The sequence below is a fragment of the Typopeltis vanoorti genome, chromosome 22 (assembly GCF_054136105.1).
Source record: "Typopeltis vanoorti isolate ZY-2024b chromosome 22, IOZ_Tvanoo_1.0, whole genome shotgun sequence".
Lineage (NCBI taxonomy): Eukaryota > Metazoa > Arthropoda > Arachnida > Uropygi > Thelyphonidae > Typopeltis > Typopeltis vanoorti.
Window position 1 is genome coordinate 90359134 of NC_143570.1, and position 20505 is coordinate 90379638.

Here is a 20505-nt window from a genome sequence, read left to right on the forward strand (position 1 = left end):
CATTTTATGTATATAGGGTAGATAATAATTTGACACAAACAGATATTGCTACATTTATCAAGCTATTTATTGCTAATAGTTGTCATGTGAGTCATTGAAAATCCAGCTGATATGTAATCAAGGTTGTGTGAATTAGCTCGTTGATTTTCAGGGATTGTATGATGCTTCTGCTTCACAAATGTCATCAAACTTCAGTACTCAATTGTAGACTGGGGTATGGATCATATTTAGACCTAGACCCTCCTGCAATAGTTACATTTTCACAGCAGATGATTCTGCAACCAGAGATTCGAGAATTGGAGAGCGATCACGTCAACCATGAATGGATTTACTAGTATGGTGAATCTTCTGCAATTCCTCAAACCTGTCTAGGAAATTACCAAGCAGTCAATTTATCTCTGTATTTTTCAAGTTTGTGGTCTTTTACTTCAGTATCAGGGAATGTATTTACTCTCCTTTTGAGATTGGGAAAGTTACAGAAGTTTCTTGATAATATATAATATGTCTCTTTGAAAATCTCTTATTTTATTCTGAAAACTGAAAATTCTCTGAGTAAAATCAGAAACAATCTTATCATTCCCCTGGAGTGCCAAGTTGAGAGTCTGTGGATGATTCATTATATCAGCAAGGAACATTAGATTGTGCATCCATTCATCATTTTCCAGTTGAGGACAAAATCTTTTCTTTTATTCAAGAAAAGTAATAATAGGCTCCAATAGATCCACAAACCTACTTAAGACATTGCTTGTTGACAGCTACCTTACAAAGCAGTAGAAAGAGACATCAATTTTATTCTTAAATACATTTTTTGAACTGTTGGAATGTCTTCTTTTTGAAATTAACAATTTCAAGATCAGATTTCATAACATCATACTTGAAGTATCTGGCTACTAGGTGTTCTTGATGAATAATGCAATGAAGATGGGAAAACTTTGGAAAGCTGTGATCAAAGTGCAATTAATCCTGCATTTCCCCCCCACCATTGCAGGTGCACCATCTGTCGCAATGCTGACAGGTTTATCCAGCAGAATATCAGGATTTGTTAAGGCTCTGGCAAGCACCCTGAAGTCCTTGCAAACATTTTCATTTCTTAAAGTTTATCGATGTTTTGCACTGTGCAATGAAAGATATTTAGTCCAGTAATTCCTTCCCATTTCTATTACTTATTGAATATTCTTCATTTGCTGAACATATTACATATATTAATGGGATGTGTATTTCAAAGGTCATAAAAAAAATAGAAAAAAAAAGAAATAGTTTCTTCCCACAATGGTCCTTGGACTCTTTGGAGGTGTCATGTAATAATTGTAAAAATAATAATACTAGTAAACATAGTTTTTTTTTTTTTTTTTTGATTACTCTTGAAATGAAAGCAAACAGAGATGTAGTGATTGTGAAAATACCAGAAGTGGCAAAAAAATTCAATTGATTTCAAAAGAAACTAAACCGGACATAATTACGTGATATGAAAATGGCATATAGCTTGTATCATCTGGTCTTATTTATAACATCTACCATTTTAACCATTACATTTTATCAGTATGAAGTTAAAATTTAAACTTTTTTAAATTTTAACTATGAATGAACGAACACAGCAAGCCCTGTTCAGTTTATTTTTTACAAAAAGTAAATACTGTGTTAGAAGTGGAAGAACTCTGTTTAACAATTTAGACTCTGAATCAAAATAGAAAAAAACAATGCTTAGTTCTTCTGCATCACAAGGGAATTAATAGAAATTTGGTCTGCTTCAAACTAATGTAAGAAATGGAAGAAAAAAGAAGTGAACAAAAAATGTAATTATTTTTGAAATTATGTATTTTTATAATAAACTTTTATTTTAAAAATACCTAATTAATACTTGTACATTGATTATTTAATAAGAAATTAATAACTACTTGTTAAATACTAATATACTAAGTTATTATGTATATTGTACTTTATTCCTTTTCATGACTGAACCAAAAAGGCCTTGTGTTTATTCTAATTAATTAGTTAATTAACTAATTGGGACTAATTATTTTGGAATTATTCATATTTACAATTTTTGTATTAGGGTAATTTATTTTAGGTACACACTAAAAAATTTAACAGTAAATTTAACAGTATATTTTATGAAAATAATAAATTCAACTTATCAACATTTGACTTACAATTTTTTTTTTTTTTTTGTGAATGCATTATGATCATAAGTTGGTGTTTGCCTCTATGTGTATAATATATATATATATATATATATATATATATATATATATATATATATATAAAGCAGTTTCGGAAAGAGTAATGTAGACATATTCTAAAATGTGAAATTACACATTGAGATTTATTTGTGCCTTAGTCTCATTTGAGCCATTACAAAGAACAGTTGATATTGTATTATTACCAGCATCAGAGTAAGAAATGAATCTCAGACATGGAAATGTTTTAGGCAGATCTCTGTCTGATACATACCAGTGATAATTACCAGCTGGTGTTCTATTCAGGGTATGACTAGTCATTGCTAACACTATGTGCCAACTTAATGATAAATTCACATAATAATCATAATAATAATCTGAAATTATGAATAATAATTATTTTATTGTCATCTCTGTAGAGTTGGACTCATTGTGGAAGGTTTACACTAACTGTTATTCACACAATGCCTGTCATAAACATTTAGCCGTAACTAACATTTTGAAGGGGTGTTTAAGGGTCAAAGCCGTATAACTGAGAGGAGACCTCCACATAGTCTTTAAAGGAATGTGGAGAACCGAATAGGGCTTTTGACCAAATGTCCACTCCTCACCTTCTCGTGGTGCACCCTGTTAGGTATCTACCTGGATACTGAACGAACGAGGATGGGCTGGCAATTTGGGATTTAGCTGACCAAATTGTATTCTTATTGGCTTAAACCACAATATTAAATGATGGTACAACATGATAGAATTTCATGCCGGCTGGTGCGTTGCCCGGTTAAACAAGGCCCCCGTTGTTTCCAGGGAACCAGGGCGAACAGCGAAAAGTCAGCAACTGGAACAAATTCTAAAATACATCCCAACTCAATATCACCAGAATTGAAGATCAGTACTATCAGCATGAGAAGCCTGAATGGCAAAGAAATGGCTGAGGAATTAGATAAGTACCAGATGGACATAATAAGGGTGACTGAAACAAAAAAGACCAAAACTGGTGAGCTCTTTCTGAGCAATAAATACAAAATGTTATATTCAGGCAATGACAATCAAAGAAAAGAAGGAGTAGCCATCATATTCAACACTAAATATGAGGCTAATCTTCTTGAATGGCAGGCAATTTCAAGTAGAGTGATATGGGCAAATATCAGAATGGGGAACTGGACAATGAGACTTATTTGTGTCTATGGTCCCACAGAAGGTGGGACCATAGACACAAATAAGTCTAAGGTAGAAGTGGAGGAATTTTTCGAGGCTTTAGAAAAAGCAACTGACACAATGAAAAATGAAAAGTTGGTCCTTGTTGGGGATCTAAATAGCAGAGTAGGAAATGATTGTCAGACATACAAAAATATTTTGGGAAAATTTGGAGAAAAGAGCAAAGCTAATAATAATGGCAAATACTTGTTGGATTTCTGCTCAGGACATGGACTGGTTATTACTAACACCATGTTCCAACATAAAAATGTGCACAAATTTACATGGAGAGAAGAGGCAAGGAATAAGAAAAGTCTCATTGACTACATTATTGTCGATAGTGATGTTTTCTCTCTGGTGCAGGACACTAGTGTGTACAGAGGATTTGAAATTGAAAGTGATCACCATTTAGTCTTAAGCAGGATAAAATTGAATTTCATATCAAAAAGAAGAACATGTAAGAAAGTTTTAAAATGAATAAAGGTTGAGCAGCTCTCAGATGTAAACTGTAGACTAAAATATACAAAGATTATTGAAGAAAAAATGAAAGAGTTTGAGAAACAGGAATCAAACCTTGGAGATTCAGTGGCAAGCTCTGAAGGAAACATTGATTGATTCTGCCAGAGAGGCATGTGGTGAGGTCTGCAAGGATAGAAAAATCAGAACTTCCTGGTGGACACAGGAAGTTAAAGAGGCAGTGAAGGAAAAGAAGAAAGCATATTAAAAGTTCCTGTCAAATAAGTCAGCTTGTGCTCTTAGAGAATACATAGACAAATGTAAGAAAGCTAAACACTGTGTAAAACTAACTAAACAAAAGTCATGGGAAGACTTTGGTAAGAACATAGAAAATAAATATCAAGAACGTGGCAAGATATTCTGGAGGTTGTTGAAGAAGCTCAGATATGGAGGAAAGTGTGCTGTAAAAGGAATTAGAGATGAAGGTGATATGAAAACTGGAGAAAAAAGATATCCTTGAAATATAAAGTAATTACTTCGAAAAATTGCTAAATGAAACTAGCAGTGATGACAGCACAGTGATAAAAAAAACACTGACCAGGCATGCAATCAGGAATACATATCCATGCTTGAAGTAGAAAAAGCCATCAAAAGTCTGAAATGTGGAAAGGCAGCTGGAGTAGATGATATTAGACCAGAAATTCTCAAGTATGGAGGTATAAAAGTTTTACAGTGGCTACACTGCATAGTTCAGAGGGCCTGGACAGAAGGATGAATTCCAGATGATTGGAGTAGAGCTCTCATAGTACCCATATATAAAAAGGGAAATAAAACTGATTGTGAGAATTACAGAGGTATTTCTCTACTGAGTGTTCCTGGTAAGATTTATGCCAGTATACTTGAGAAACGGTTGTGGATTGTGGAAGAGAAGCTTGATGAGGAACAAGCTGGATTCAGGCCAAATAGAGGCTGTCATTATCAGATATTCACTTTACGACAAATAGTTGAAAAGTCATGGGAATATAACAAAGATCTGTATTTACTTTTTCCAGATCTACAAAACCAAGAGAGAAGCTATTCAAAACACTACAGTTGTATGGTGTCAGTGGATCATTATGCCAAGCAATACTTAGTCTTTATTTGAGTTGTAAGTCAGCAGTTAGAATTGAAGGAAGTACAGGCAGATGGTTTAATGTTGAATCTGTTGTCAGACAAGGATGTACATTATCACCTCTGTTATTCATTATCTATGTGGATTACATTATGAAGGAAAGTGTTATTAAACCTGATATCAAAATTGGAGATGTTGATGTCAGCTCCTTGCTTTATGCAGATGATGTTATACTCTAAATAAATCCGCTACAAGTCTGCAAGATTCCCCGACTACAGTGAATAACTGTTGTGATATATATGGTATGATGGTCAGCAATAACAAGACAAAGATAATGAAAATAGGCAGAAGCATTGAAAATATCAGCTGCATTGTGAATGGAGAACTTATAGAACAAGTAAAACATTTCAGCTTCTCAGGCATGTTTTTTAGTGAAGATGGTAAATTAAATATGGAAATAGGCAATAGAATCAATAAAGCTGGTATGATAGGAAGTCAACTGAATACATTTATATGGAATAAGAGAGAAATTAGTCAAAACACTAAATTATCTGTATACAAGACAGTGTTGAAACCAATTTTAACTTATGGATCTGAGAGCTTGGTAAGAAGTAAAACACTTGACCAGAGACTAGAGACCACAGATATGAGACTCCTGAGAAAGATTAGGGGTGTGAACAGATGTCATCAATGGCAATATCATATTAAAAAGGAGGATATTAGGAAAGAACTTGACATTGTCAGCATTCAGGAATGCGTTAGCAGAGCTAATCTCAGGTGGTATAGTCACTTAAACAGAATGGGCGAGGAAATATTAGCCAAGCAAGTGTTCTCTGCCAGGTTGGCAGGAAAAAGACCCAGAGGAAGACCAAGATATAGGTGGATTGATACGGTGAAAAGTGCCTTAGAAGATAGATATATAAATATAAGATCTGACAATGTTGTAGCCTTGACAGGTAACAGATTGATTTGGCAGAAAATTGTAGGTAGGAAGTTAGTAATGATGTAAATTTTTCATGTAGTACTATCATATACTGTACACCCCTTGAGGGTAAATGTCAGGAATTTGATGATGATAACATTTTGAAGAATGGTGGGCTGCTACTTTCCTCCTTTAGCCATAATGTAGTCCTAATGCTGTCAGCAATTTTCATACTCATTCAGCGAGGAGAGTACATCAAACAACTGCCACCATTTTATGGTCTCTAACCCTAACATTATATCTGGTATGGCATTATGACCACCACCACCATTAGTATTTTTCACAAACAAACATCCATGCCCACGACGGGATTCAAACACCCGGCCTTTTGGATGGAGTGCAGATACGCTAACCAGTCGGCCAACCAGGCCGGCTAATTATGCTTGAGTAAAATGAGAATGAAAACAAGAATATAATTTTTTACCAAGTATGATATAATTTATAACTGTACAAACAAATATGCTCCAGTTATCTGTTATCCAAAATATTGTAATAATATTTTGATGCACCATTGTGCAGCTCTATGTATGGAAAGTATGACTTTTGCTATTGAGGTGGTCCTCGCTATCTCTATAGGTCTAGAGCCCACTGATGAAACTTCAGTAAAAGTCATCCTTAGTAGTGATCTGCACTGTAATTGTAATGCACCTAATAAAGGAGGAGAGGGTGTACACAAAGAGAAAATGGCTAATTTTTTGGGGGAAGAAATGAGAATATCCCTTTGAGGCACCATTCTATTAAAAAAAGAAACAAACTAGGATATTAGGCTAATGCATGGCACTGATGGGAAGGAAGTATGCTGTGCTTGTGGAATACAAAAAGCAAAATGATGTAATGTCATTTGTGTCTCTTCATACAAATATTTCACGACTCACCTGTTTATATATAGGCTAGTCATGAAAGTAAAATATAAACTTTTGTTTGCTTACACTTTGATCAAAACAAGAATATAAATTCTTATCAAGTATAATGTATTTTCGTCCATATTTTATTCTAGCATCAAACAAAATTTTTTGTGTGAAAGATCATAAGTAGTCATTTGTAAACTGAGATGCCATAATATTTTTCATGTAATTAAAATAGCTAATGCCATTGACTGTTAGCTCTGTTATCTCCATAGATCCAGCTTCTTATCTTATTGATGATATCAGAATGTCCAAACTGGCCTAGAAAGTGAAGATGTAGGTCAGTGTACATTAGGAAATGTACTCTGCATAATTAAAGCAAAATGAATAGACTGTACACATAAAATTACTTCATGTGATGTCTCAATTGTTATAATTTCACTCTGGATGAGATATTCATCTTGAAAGGTAAGCATTTTCCTTCTTTATGTAATTTTACATGTATTGTCTGTTCATTAGGCAACTTTGTCAGTTAGTTGCTCTCAGCATGCAAGTAATTAGTCATGAAGCGTCACACAAAATTTTGTGTGTGTGTGATGCTTCATGATATGATTAGGCTGGTGTACAATATAAATGGAAATAAGAGTATCATTTCATGTCAGTCATAATACACTGTCCAGCCCAATAGCAAAACTTACTACACCTATCAATGACCTACTTCAGTTGACCTCCAATCCATTACACAGTTTTGCAGATGACAGCACATTTTACTCTTCCCTTTCATTTGATCAGCCTCACTCTACACAACTCAACCTACAGAACATCAACCACCACCTCCCCTAATTCTGATCTCCAAGCCATCCTTCAATAAGGTTCAGATAACCTCATCAACTTCAGTGCTAATAAAACCCAGTTCTGTCTCATCTCTCATAAAAAAAAAGAACCATTTTCTCTTAGTATTATTTTTGCCACCACCCATATTTCCAGACAATTTTGAAATTTCTCTTCTTGAATTACCCTGACATCAAGCCTCTGCTGACATAAAGACATCCCAACCATTGCATCCTCAGCTTCTAAAAAATTAGGATTTCTCTTTCACTCAAGATGTTACTTCATCCCTGAACTGCTGTTAACTTTATACAAATTGCAAATCTGCCCAGCTATTGAATATTGCTCTCACATGTAGGGTGGGGCCCTTAAAAACTCTCTCAGAAGGCTCTATAGAGAGTGTAGAGATCAACTCAATACAGAGGAGAGTAATTAGACTTATTAATGACCATCTCTTACCAATCATTCCCCCCCCCCCCCCCACTTTTGCACAGACATTTGGTTTTCTGCACTGTGTATTCTACAAATATTTCCATGGGAAATGTTCATCTGAAGTAGCATCAATAATTCTCCCACTTAGTACTAAACACGTTGGAACACGTGCAGCTGCTGCTTAACATTCCTTCACAGTGCACCTTGAAACCCACAGAACAGGCTTCTTTTCTTCCTCCTCCTTCATTCCTGCAACTGCTGTATTGTGGAACAGTCTTCCACATGTTGTGTTTCCCAAGGAATACAATATACAGTCTTTTAAATCAAATGTAAACAAGTTCCTCCTTTCCTAACCCACTACCCATATATGGTACTAATGTACTACAGGTTGACCAACCAACCTCTTGTATGGGCTCAACATAAAATGTATGTGTGTGTATATATATTGTTGTGGCATTCTTCTTCTCTTCCAATCCGCCATCTTGTTATAAATCACTCTTATCAATAAAACAACTAATTGCAAATTGATCACTGATCCAAAAGTAGGGAAATTTATATTTACACTGCGCCACCCTATTTTCAGATTAGTCTATATAAAATAGTGGGATCAATTCTTAATTAGTTAGCAGTCTCCTCATTTATATAGGCCGAATTATTTAATTTTCACACGGGGCTCCCGCAAGATTCGAATATTTATGAACGGTGCAATAAAAAGGAACTCAGGCAAACACAATATTTAAATTAACAAACAAAACATTTAATATATGGTTATATAACAAATACATGAATTCCACTTCTAAATATGACAACTCAGTCAAGTTAGTACATCAGGTCAAGTCATTCATATTAATTCAATCTTCCAAACTTTCACATACAAATTCACAGTTTCAGAATCACAAAGTTTCTTTACTCAATTTATTACAATAGAATTTCTTATTTAATCAGTTTCCATGTATCTCTCAGCTACACTCTATGATTAACTCATAACAGGCACTAACCACGGTAGATATCATTTCAATGTAACTATATTTTCAACTCTCAGCCTCGATGATATGCTACAGTTAATGTTAGAAACAGCGCAACGGAACTAATACTTAAATCTTCATACACCGAAATAAACTAATATGACTGTCCTTACCAGAAATAATCTTCAGTACTTCCAATATTTCGTGAGCACACTTTCAAATTATATTTATTACACTTGCGAAACACATTTATAAGAATTCTCCAAGGTTATAACTAAAACATTATTAATCGCGCTTTATAACTCCAGACAACAATGTAGGGTACATTAATTATTCTTGTTTATCACTCATCAACTAGTTAAACTCCGTACAATTCCTTTTATGGTAGTATAGAAATAAGTCGTAATTCTAGACTGACTGGATTTATTCAGAATTCTTCATTGAATGTCCAGTTCTCTAATTATCCGATTACGGCATTAATTTCCTTTTATTACCACTGCTGATTTTGCTTTCAGCCAACTATAAGATTCACTTCATCTTTGCTCACTTACTGTTTCCATGAATTTCTGCCCTTGAGAACTCTTATTTACCTTCACCTCTCTTGTTTGTACCCTTCCTCCTTCCCACTTCAAAATCCAAAACTCCTCTCTTTGTTACCTCTATATAATTTTTTTTATTTGTTGTTTTAAGGATACTTGCGACACAAGACTGAATGATATAATCACGTAATCACAAGAAAGATATTTATTTAACCAAATATTTCGGTCTGGAAATAGCAGACCATCGTCGGTGGTATTACAAGAACAGTTTAAAAAATATACAAGCTAGAATACTAACAATAGATCGTTGAAATTAGAACATGCCGCGTGATGTTATATCACTAAGTATGAAACGAAATATTTTGAAGTAGAAACATGATTGAATTTGCTATAAAAAAAAAAAAAAAAAAAAAAAAAAAAAAAAAAAAAAAACAATTAATGAGTAATCTTGATTAGGCTTTCCCAGATTTTTGATATAGATATGCAGTCATTACGATTCAGGTTGAGATGATGGAGCAAGGCCTCCACGCTTTCCTTGAACAAACGTTCGAACCTATAACGGGATCTATGTAAGAGGCGCGTTTTGGACCAAAGGATGCTGTAGTCAGTTTCAATCCCGTGTTGAGCCAAACCAGACTTTTCAGGTTTATTGTGAAGAATGGATGATTGATGTTCTTGGATTCTTTTTTCAAGAGAACGTCCAGTCTGTCCAAAGTAAGAGAGATCACAGTTGCAAGGAATTTGATAAACTCCAGGAAGAGATAAAGTTGAGCGTTTGTCTTTAGGAGAAGGAAAATGAGAGACAATTTGTTAATAGGAGAATACGTAGCTGTTAAATCATATTTCTTCAAAATTCTTGTGATAGGTTCTGAAATACTGGAGATATAAGGAATAGGTACTCGACGTATTGAATCTTTGTTGTTTTGTGGAGGATTATAAGATGTAAGAAGACGTTGAATACTTTTTTCAGAAAAGCCATTGAGTTTCATGTGTTGCTGGATAGTAGAAAGTTCTTTCTGTAGATAATCAAAAGTAGAACAATTAGTTTTGGCTCTTTTGATGAGACAGTTTATAATTCCTGTTTTATGACATGGATGATGGGCTGATTCTTTCAGAATATAACGACCTGTGAATGTTGGTTTCCTGTATACTGTAGTTGTAAGAATATTTGAAGATGATCGGATGAGGAGAACGTCTAAAAAAGATAACTGGTTGTTTTCTTCTAATTCCATAGTAAACTTTATGCGATGATGTAAGGAATTAATACTGTTTAAAAAGGAAGATAAAGTGTTTTTACTGTGAGGCCAAATAGCAAATATGTCATCTATATATCTTACCCAAAAAGATGGTAGAGGGAAACTAGATGTGAAGAGGACTTTTTCTAAATGTTCCAAATAAAAGTTGGCTAAAGCTGGAGAAAGAGGACTTCCCATGGCTGTTCCTTCTACTTGGCTATAAAATTTGTTTTGACATATGAAATAACCAGAATGTATAACGAAATCGAATAGTTTTATAATATCTTGAGGAAAGATGTCAGCAAGTAGTTTTAAAGTTTCCTTAAGAGGTACATTGGTGTATAAAGATTCTATATCAAAACTAACCATAAGATCTGTAGGTTGTAATGAGACATCTTTTAATTTTTCTAAGAAATCTGAGGAGTTTTTTAAAAAAGAACTAGAGTTGCCAATGTAAGATTTCAGTAATTTAGCTAGATATTTGGCTATACGGTAAATAGGAGAATCAATGCAATCTACTATTGGACGAAGAGGATAGTCAATCTTATGGATTTTTGGAAGGCCATAAAATCTAGGAGGTCTTGCAAAATGAGTTTTAAGTCTTTCAATTGTGTCTTTATCCAAACTTTATCCAAACGTATAGCCAAATATCTAGCTAAATTACTGAAATCTTACATTGGCAACTCTAGTTCTTTTTTAAAAAACTCCTCAGATTTCTTAGAAAAATTAAAAGATGTCTCATTACAACCTACAGATCTTATGGTTAGTTTTGATATAGAATCTTTATACACCAATGTACCTCTTAAGGAAACTTTAAAACTACTTGCTGACATCTTTCCTCAAGATATTATAAAACTATTCGATTTCGTTATACATTCTGGTTATTTCATATGTCAAAACAAATTTTATAGCCAAGTAGAAGGAACAGCCATGGGAAGTCCTCTTTCTCCAGCTTTAGCCAACTTTTATTTGGAACATTTAGAAAAAGTCCTCTTCACATCTAGTTTCCCTCTACCATCTTTTTGGGTAAGATATATAGATGACATATTTGCTATTTGGCCTCACAGTAAAAACACTTTATCTTCCTTTTTAAACAGTATTAATTCCTTACATCATCGCATAAAGTTTACTATGGAATTAGAAGAAAACAACCAGTTATCTTTTTTAGACGTTCTCCTCATCCGATCATCTTCAAATATTCTTACAACTACAGTATACAGGAAACCAACATTCACAGGTCGTTATATTCTGAAAGAATCAGCCCATCATCCATGTCATAAAACAGGAATTATAAACTGTCTCATCAAAAGAGCCAAAACTAATTGTTCTACTTTTGATTATCTACAGAAAGAACTTTCTACTATCCAGCAACACATGAAACTCAATGGCTTTTCTGAAAAAAGTATTCAACGTCTTCTTACATCTTATAATCCTCCACAAAACAACAAAGATTCAATATGTCGAGTGCCTATTCCTTATATCTCCGGTATTTCAGAACCTATCGCAAGAATTTTGAAGAAATATGATTTAACAGCTACGTATTCTCCTATTAACAAATTGTCTTCTCATTTTCCTTCTCCTAAAGACAAACGCTCAACTTTATCTCTTCCTGGAGTTTATCAAATTCCTTGCAACTGTGATCTCTCTTACTTTGGACAGACTTTACGTTCTCTTGAAAAAAGAATCCAAGAACATCAATCATCCATTCTTCACAATAAACCTGAAAAGTCTGGTTTGGCTCAACACGGGATTGAAACTGACCACAGCATCCTTTGGTCCAAAACGCGCCTCTTACATAGATCCCGTTATAGGTTCGAACGTTTGTTCAAGGAAAGCGTGGAGGCCTTGCTCCATCATCCCAACCTGAATCGTAATGACTGCATATCTATATCAAAAATCTGGGAAAGCCTAATCAAGATTACTCATTAATTTTTTTTTTTTTTTTTTTTTTTTTTTTTTTATAGCAAATTCAATCATGTTTCTACTTCAAAATATTTCGTTTCATACTTAGTGATATAACATCACGCAGCATGTTCTAATTTCAACGATCTATTGTTAGTATTCTAGCTTGTATATTTTTTAAACTGTTCTTGTAATACCACCGACGATGGTCTGCTATTTCCAGACCGAAATATTTGGTTAAATAAATATCTTTCTTGTGATTACGTGATTATATCATTCAATTTTTTTTATTATCCTTGTCCTAGCTCACGCTCTGTTCCACTCACGCTCGCTTCTTCATGCGTCTCCATGACAACAAATAAAATATAATAAAATTGAGCTATTGCATAACTCTAAACTTCTATAACAGAAATAAATAGAGAATATTTACATTTCAATTAATACACAGTTAAAATTATCAAGTACAAATTCTATAATATTAACATAGTAATAAATAAAATAACTTAATAATATTTAATACAGTATTTTCATTATTAATACATATATCTTTGAATAATTAATTTAATATTAGACAAAATTAAGGTAGTTATATGAATATTTAATTGTAAAATAAGTGATTTACATTAAATAATATTTACAAGTTTTGCCTATGTGATGGAAGATCATGTTGGATTCTGAAACAAATAATAATTACTTCAATCTCTATATAATCAGAATCCAACAATATATATATATATATATATATACACATGCATGTATAGTATCTTCTATCAAATCCTGAGCTGCTGTTTTAGAAATGGCTATTCATAGAATGTTTTTATGGATAATTACCAATCGATAAATGTGACCTATGTGAGCATGTACTTTACATACTTTTGAAAAATAAAAGATGGAAATGAGATCATTATTGAATCAGATGCACTTTATAAGGAGAAATCTAGGATTATGTTCCATGCATGGATATTGTTAAAATCAAGCCAGTAAGAGCTAAATGCTATAAAAAAAAGGAAAAAAACTTAAATGTTTGGATAAGAATGTTAAGTAACTTACAACTCGGAAGATTAAGATCTTAAAGCATTTCAAAAATCTAAAAAGAGTAATTAAATACGATGTGTTATGCTTACCCAAGCATGGTTTGTGTGTGAGATATCTTCACAACTGCCATACTACATATAGGCCTGTTGACTTCACATCAGTTGTCTCAGTATCCCAAGACATTATGGGAAAGGTCTCAACCCAGACCAGTAGCTCCTAATGATGAGATAGACCTAGGAAAATACTGAGGTTAATGGATAATGACATTAATTCAATAGCTTTTCATATTCCCCTTTGTTTGATGAGGACTTGACTGTTTATGGATAGTTTGAGAGCTTGACTCTCTTTTAGGACTGTTAGTTTAGGTATGTTCTTCAGTTAGGAGGATGTCTTTTAGTATGTGCTTAAAGGAATCTTTTACACTGTAGTCAGTAGCTTGTCTGATGAGCTGATATGAGTGCAGCAGCATCTGCGAAATACTTTACTGTTATAGAATGGAGTAGGGAGCGAATATCTGGACTTCTGGTGTCCCAGCATAACTGATAATTTCTGGTCCATGGAGCATCAAGTATCATATACGGACATTTGTTTTGGACTCTGCAGTCTTTGGATGTTAAAAGTAGCTGTGTGACTCCAAGTATGTGAAGCATAAGTGAGTTGACCATTGGCCTTAATGCTGACTGGTAAAGTAGTAGTTTTTTTTTTTTTTTTAACTTGTTACGTCAGTTAGTCATATATTAAGCAATTGCTTTGGTTGCATTTGAGCAGGTGAATTTGGAGTGATCAGTGAAGTGTCACTGTTTATCTGTCTAGATAAACAGTGAGATATTTTGTTGCCATGGGATTATAGAATTAAACATCTGTATGTGATCTTTGGGGGATGCTAACTGTCTGGTGAAAATTACTGCAGCACTTATTTACTTTGAATCTCTATTTTATAAACAGTTTTCTAGTGTGGAGATGCTGTCTTGGAATCATTTAGTTGCTAAGTGAGGGTATAGAGATCTAGTCAGTATTGCTGTATCATCAACATAGTGTGACAAAATGGTTGTGGGATTTTGGCAGATGTCGGCCATCTAGATGGAAAATGGAAGTGGCGCAAGAAGGGAACCTTCTGAAAACTCTGCTTTAATTCTCTGCTGTGTGGCTTTTTGTGCTGTTGCATTTCACTTGTAGTCTTCTATTGGTTAGATATGATTTAATTAGTCATATAATGTTTATTGAAATATTTGTGAGTCTTTATGAGTTTCAAGAGGAGACCATGGTGCCATATTTTATTTAATGTCTTGGCGATATTTAAGAAGATCGCTGCCCTGTGCTGTTTCCAGTTATAACTTGTAGTAATGTATTCAACTATTTGTTGAACCTGCTGAACTGGACCTGTGACTGCAGTAAAAGCTGAATTGTTCATTTGGTATGATATTTCCTTTATCTGTTTCTTCTTGTAATCTAGCTAGGATGATTTTTTCTGCTATTTTTTTATTAGGTTGAAGAGGAGGCTGATGGATTGGTAGTTCTGAGTTGTAGCTTTACATAAGTTGTAGGATTTTCCAGTTTTGTGTATAAGGAATTTTCTCTCTCTCTCTCTGTGTGTGTGTGTGTGTGTGTGTGTGTATGTGTATGTGGGGGAGGAGTACTGGAGTCTTAGTACTGCAGTTATGATGCTGAACCAGATACATGGGGGGGGGACTTTTTGTGATAGTAATTCCATCAGGGCCTTGTGTTTTTTTTTTGTTGTTGAGATTCTTAATAATGTTGGTTACTTCTGCTGGAGAGATGGGAGCAGATCTCTTGCAGATTGGTAGACTGGTTTAATATATGTCAGACTTGCTGATGGATCTTAATGACAAAACTGAGATCAATGTTTTTGTAGATTAGGCTGCACTGGTGTTCTAAGCTGTTTCCAAGAACTTCTGCATGGTTAACATCTGGATATATGAACCCCTGTTTGCCTTGAATTGGGAAAAGTGGTTTTCAGTTGGTACATAACATTTCAAGAAATTTCTATATTGAGTGATTGTCCAGATTAAGGAAGTAAGCTTTCTTTTTTCACTATTAATTTCAGTAATTCTTGAGGGCCTCTTGTACCTGGTCAGTATCTTTATTGAGGATTTTTCAGTCTTGAGAAGCCAATGTCTTGTGATATATTTTCTTTGATTAACTGCATGATGTCCTCAGGAATTCAGGTTGACTTAAGGTGAGTTGTAGTCATGGTGACTACTGCTAAGGCAGTGTTGATTTGGTTTGTGAGATTAGTTATTGTTGTATCAATATCTTTCTTTCTTTTGATGATTAGTACATATCCAGTGTATTTAGAGATGTATTTATAAGGAAGTTCCCCCACCCCCCATAATATAGCAAAGCGGTGTGGGGGTGGATTGAAACTGTGAACCTAGTTGGAGTAGGACTGGATTGTGATCTGAAGTGAGTTTGTTTACTATTTGTAGCTGATATTAATGTCTGATATTCTGAAGGATAGCAATATCCAGTATATCTGGTTTTCCATGGGTTCTGCTGGTCTTGATACTGCCATGTTGTTGGAGGTGGTGTATGCATTTGAGTATTCTTCTGTTATGGTTTGTAAATTTACTATTCCAGGCAGGATGTTTATCATTTAGGTTGCTTGTGGCAACCTGATGTGGCTGCATAGATTTTGAGTTTTCCTGCATTGTTGGTCTGAATTTTGATTCCAGTGATTTCTAAGTTTTTGGTTTGGGAAATAGCTTTCATTATGTATGAGGTAGTGTTTAACATAGATGATAGTGCCTCTACCTCTTGCATCTAGTGTGTTTGTAGGTGATGTATCCTCTTATTTTCAGGTTGTTGGCTGGTTGGAGGTGGGTTTCATTAATTAGAATTATTTTAGGCCTGTGGCAGTGGAAAATTCCTGTAGTTGTAGGATCTTATTTTTTAGTCTGTTGGCATTCCAATACATAATCAGTAGTGAGTTCAGAATGATTAGGTTTCTATGCATTGCTGAGTGCAGTTAAAATTGAATGGGTATAGTTGACGAATCGTTTTGTGGATTCCAGGGTTGGGTTGATTTTGCTGAAATCAGGTGACATGTCAGTCAGTGATGCAGCAGTGACCAAATTTCTGCCCCTTTGACATCATAATTGTAGGATTTTGAATAACTTCTCTCTTGGCACCTAAACTTAAATACAAATCTTTGTTATATTCCCATGATTTATCAACTATTTGTTGTAAAGTGAAAAATTCTGATCTCCTGTCAGCTTCTATTTGGCCTGAATCCAGCCTGTTCTTCACCAAGCATCTCTTCCACAATCCTTCTCAACAATTTTTCAAGTATACTTGCATAAACTTACCACGATCACTCAGTAGAGAAATAAGTCTGTCATTCTCACATTCAGTTTTATTTCCCTGTGTATATCTGGGTACTATGAAAGCTCTACTTCAATCATCTGGAATTCGATCCTCTGTCCAGGCCTTTGGAACTATGCAGTGCAGCCATAAGACTTTTATAACTCCATACTTATTTGGGCATTTCTGGTCAAATATCATCTATTCCAGCCTTTCCACATTTCAGGCTTTTGATGGCTTTTTCTACTTCTAATATGGATATGTATTCCTGATTGCATGCCTGGTCAGTGTTTTTTTCCACTGTGCTGTCACTGATTGTTCTTTTAGCAATTTTTCGAAGTAATTACTTTATATTTCAAGGATATCTTTTTCTCCAGTTTTCATGTCACCTTTATCATCTCTAATTCTTTTTACAGCACTCTTTCCTCCATTTCTGAGCTTCTTCAACAACTTCCAGAATATCTTGCCACCTTCTTGATATTTATTTTCTGTGTTCTTACCAAAGTCTTCCCATTACTTTTGTTTAGTTAGTTTTACACAGTGTTTAGTTTTCTTACATTTGTCTCTGTATTCTCTAAGAGCACAAGCTGATTTATTTGCCAGGAACTTTTGATATGCTTTCTTCTTTTCCTTCACTGCCTCTTTAACTTCCTGTGTCCACCATGGAGTTCTGATTTTTTATCCTTGCAGACCTCACCACATGGTTTTCTGACTCAATGATTTCTTAAGGACCTGCTACTGAATCTCCAAGGTTTGGTTCCTGTTCTCAAACTCTTTAATTTTTTCTTGAAAAATGTTTGTGTATTTTAGTCTACAGTTCACATCTGAGAACTGCTCAACTTTTATTCAGTTTAAAACTTTCTTACATGTTCTTCTTTTCAATATGAAATTCAATTTTATACTGCTCAAGACTAAATGGTGATCACTTCCAATAGACTCTAGTGTCCTGCACCAGAGAGAAAACATCACCATTAACAATAATGTGGTCAATGAGACTTTTCTTATTCCTAACCTCTTCTCTCCATGTGAATTTGTGTACATTTTTATGTTGGAACATTGTGTTAGTAATAACCAGTCCATGTCCTGAGCAGGAATTAAACAGGTATTTGCCATTATTATTAGCTTTGCTCTTTTCTCCAAATTTGCCCAAAACATTTTTGTCATCATCATCATCATCATCAAATTCCTGCCATGTACCCACAAGGGGTGTACAGGATATGATAGTACTACATGAAAAAATTGGAAAAATTTTTGTTTAAACATTTTTGTATGTTTGACAATCATTTCCTACTCTGCTATTTAGATCCCCAAGAAAGATGAATTTTTCATTGTGTCATTTGCTTTCGCTCAAGCCTCAAAAACTTCCTCCACTTCTGCCTTACTAGAACCTTCCATGGGACCATAGGCACAAATAAGTCTCATTGTCCAGTTCCCCATTCTGATATTTGCCCACATCACACTACTTAAAATTGCCTGTCATTCAAGAAGATTAGCCTCATATTTAGCGTTGAATACTAGGGCCACAACTTCTTTTCCTTGATTATCATTGCCTGAATATTACATTCTGTATTTATTGCTCAGAAAGATCTCACCAGTTTTCGTCTTTTTTGTTTCAGTTATCCCTATTATGCTGATCTGGTACTTATCCAGTTCCTCAGCTAGCTCCATTTCTTTGCCATTCAGGCTTCTTATGTTGATAATACTGATCTTGATCTCTTGTGATGTTGAGTTGGGGTGTGTTTTAGGATTTGTTCCAGTAGCTGACTTTTTGCTGTTTGCCCTGGTTTCCTGCCAAAAAAACAGGGCCCTTGTTTAACTGGGTGATGCCCCAGCTGGCATAAAATTCTGTCATGTTGTACCATAATTTTATATTGTAGTTTAAGCCAATAAGAATACAGTTTGATCGGCTAAATCCCATCCTTGCCAGCCCATCTTTGTTCATTCAGTATACAGGTATATTTCTAACAATGTGCATCATGAGAAGGTGAGCATTGAACATTAGGGCAGAAGCTCTGGTCAGTTTTCTGCATTCCTTTAAGGCTGTGTAGAGGTCTCCTCTGTTATACAGCTTTGACCCTTAAGCACCCATTAATCAGATACAAACTATCAAATTAAGACATACTATTTAATTAACTACAATACAGCCTGTAATTGTTCATTATCACAATATGAGTGGAATTATTCATCACCACTCACCCTCATCAAAATTGAAATCCTACTAAGGGTGAATCAATGTAGAAGTTGTATATTTTTTTTCTCATGTACAAGTAGGAGAATGGTGTAGACCACATTAAAAAAATTCTGCATCAGAGATAGTTGCGGAAAAATTTCCCACTTATTTATTGAGCAGCTTGTCAAGAAATTATATTCTTGTTTTAATCTGTTATTCAAGCATAAGCAAAACAAAATTTAGGTAGTGCCCTCCCATAATGTTTTTGCATTATGTGTGATATACTGAGGGGGAAATTGATGTGAAGTCAACAGCTTCTGTATACAAGTAGAGTAGTCATGTAGATAATCCATGCACAAACTTTGTTTGCTTATGCTTTGGTAAAAGATTAAAGCAAGAAAACAATTTCTTGTCAAGTATGATATACAGGCAACCCTCGTATAACACCGATGTTAGGATCCTCAGAAATGCTGCATTATATAAATCACGTAATGCGAGACTCAGATCACATAGAAAAAGTAGGGTTATGTTCCAAAATCATTTTTTTTTAAAATTATATAAACAACAATGACATATTCAACAAAATATATTTTTTATTTAATTCAGGTAATTCATGTAAGTTAAGAAAACATCAACTATGAAACAAAAATACATAATGTAAACTTATAAAAGTACAAATTGTATATAAAAACCCCATTGCCTATAATGCAGAAATATTTTAGTCAAAAAGTGCATAATTTAATTGTAATCACTGTCTTCAAAACAAATATTTCTTAGATGTTTTTTATTTACTAGTGGCCACAGGTCGTGATCACTTGAAATCTCTTGGACATCATTTGTGTAATTCTCATTGAATACTTCGACTGGTTTAGTAATCAAGAAGTCAATAATAAGACCTTGCTTACCACGATGCTGCAGTTTTTATTAAGTTCGTAATATGGAGCTAAACAAATATCCAATTGTCTAGTGAATTTTCTGGAGCACTCCATTGTTTGGTTTATTTGTTTTGTTTGTTTATTATTATTATTATTCACATCACGTATACAAATTATACATATTATACTATTCAACTCGTATAATTATGACAATATTTCACAATACAATTCAATGCACAGTACAATGTTACAAAATAAAATTCAAGTATTACTTTCATATTCTGTTGGTACTAACACTTATTATGGCTATTATTTTATTATGGTTAATAAAAAGTTTTCTCATATATGCAAGTAGAATATAATATATTTCGAATGGTTTCAAAGTTATGATAAGTAATTGGTTTAGAGTAATGTAAGTTAGTTAATGCAAATATGTGT

General features: G+C 34.1%; 1 protein-coding gene across 6 annotated transcripts in view; it reads left to right on the forward strand.

Annotated features, from left to right (window-relative positions):
- LOC150094561 (transmembrane protein 198-like) overlaps positions 1–20505 on the forward strand; it is a 261654-nt gene that overhangs the window by 35464 nt on the left and 205685 nt on the right. For all 6 annotated transcript variants that reach the window (XM_090411785.1, XM_090411783.1, XM_090411787.1 and 3 more), the window contains exon 3: positions 7041–7233. The gene's annotated coding sequence lies outside the window, so the exon portion shown is untranslated. The remainder of the gene's footprint in view (positions 1–7040; positions 7234–20505) is intronic.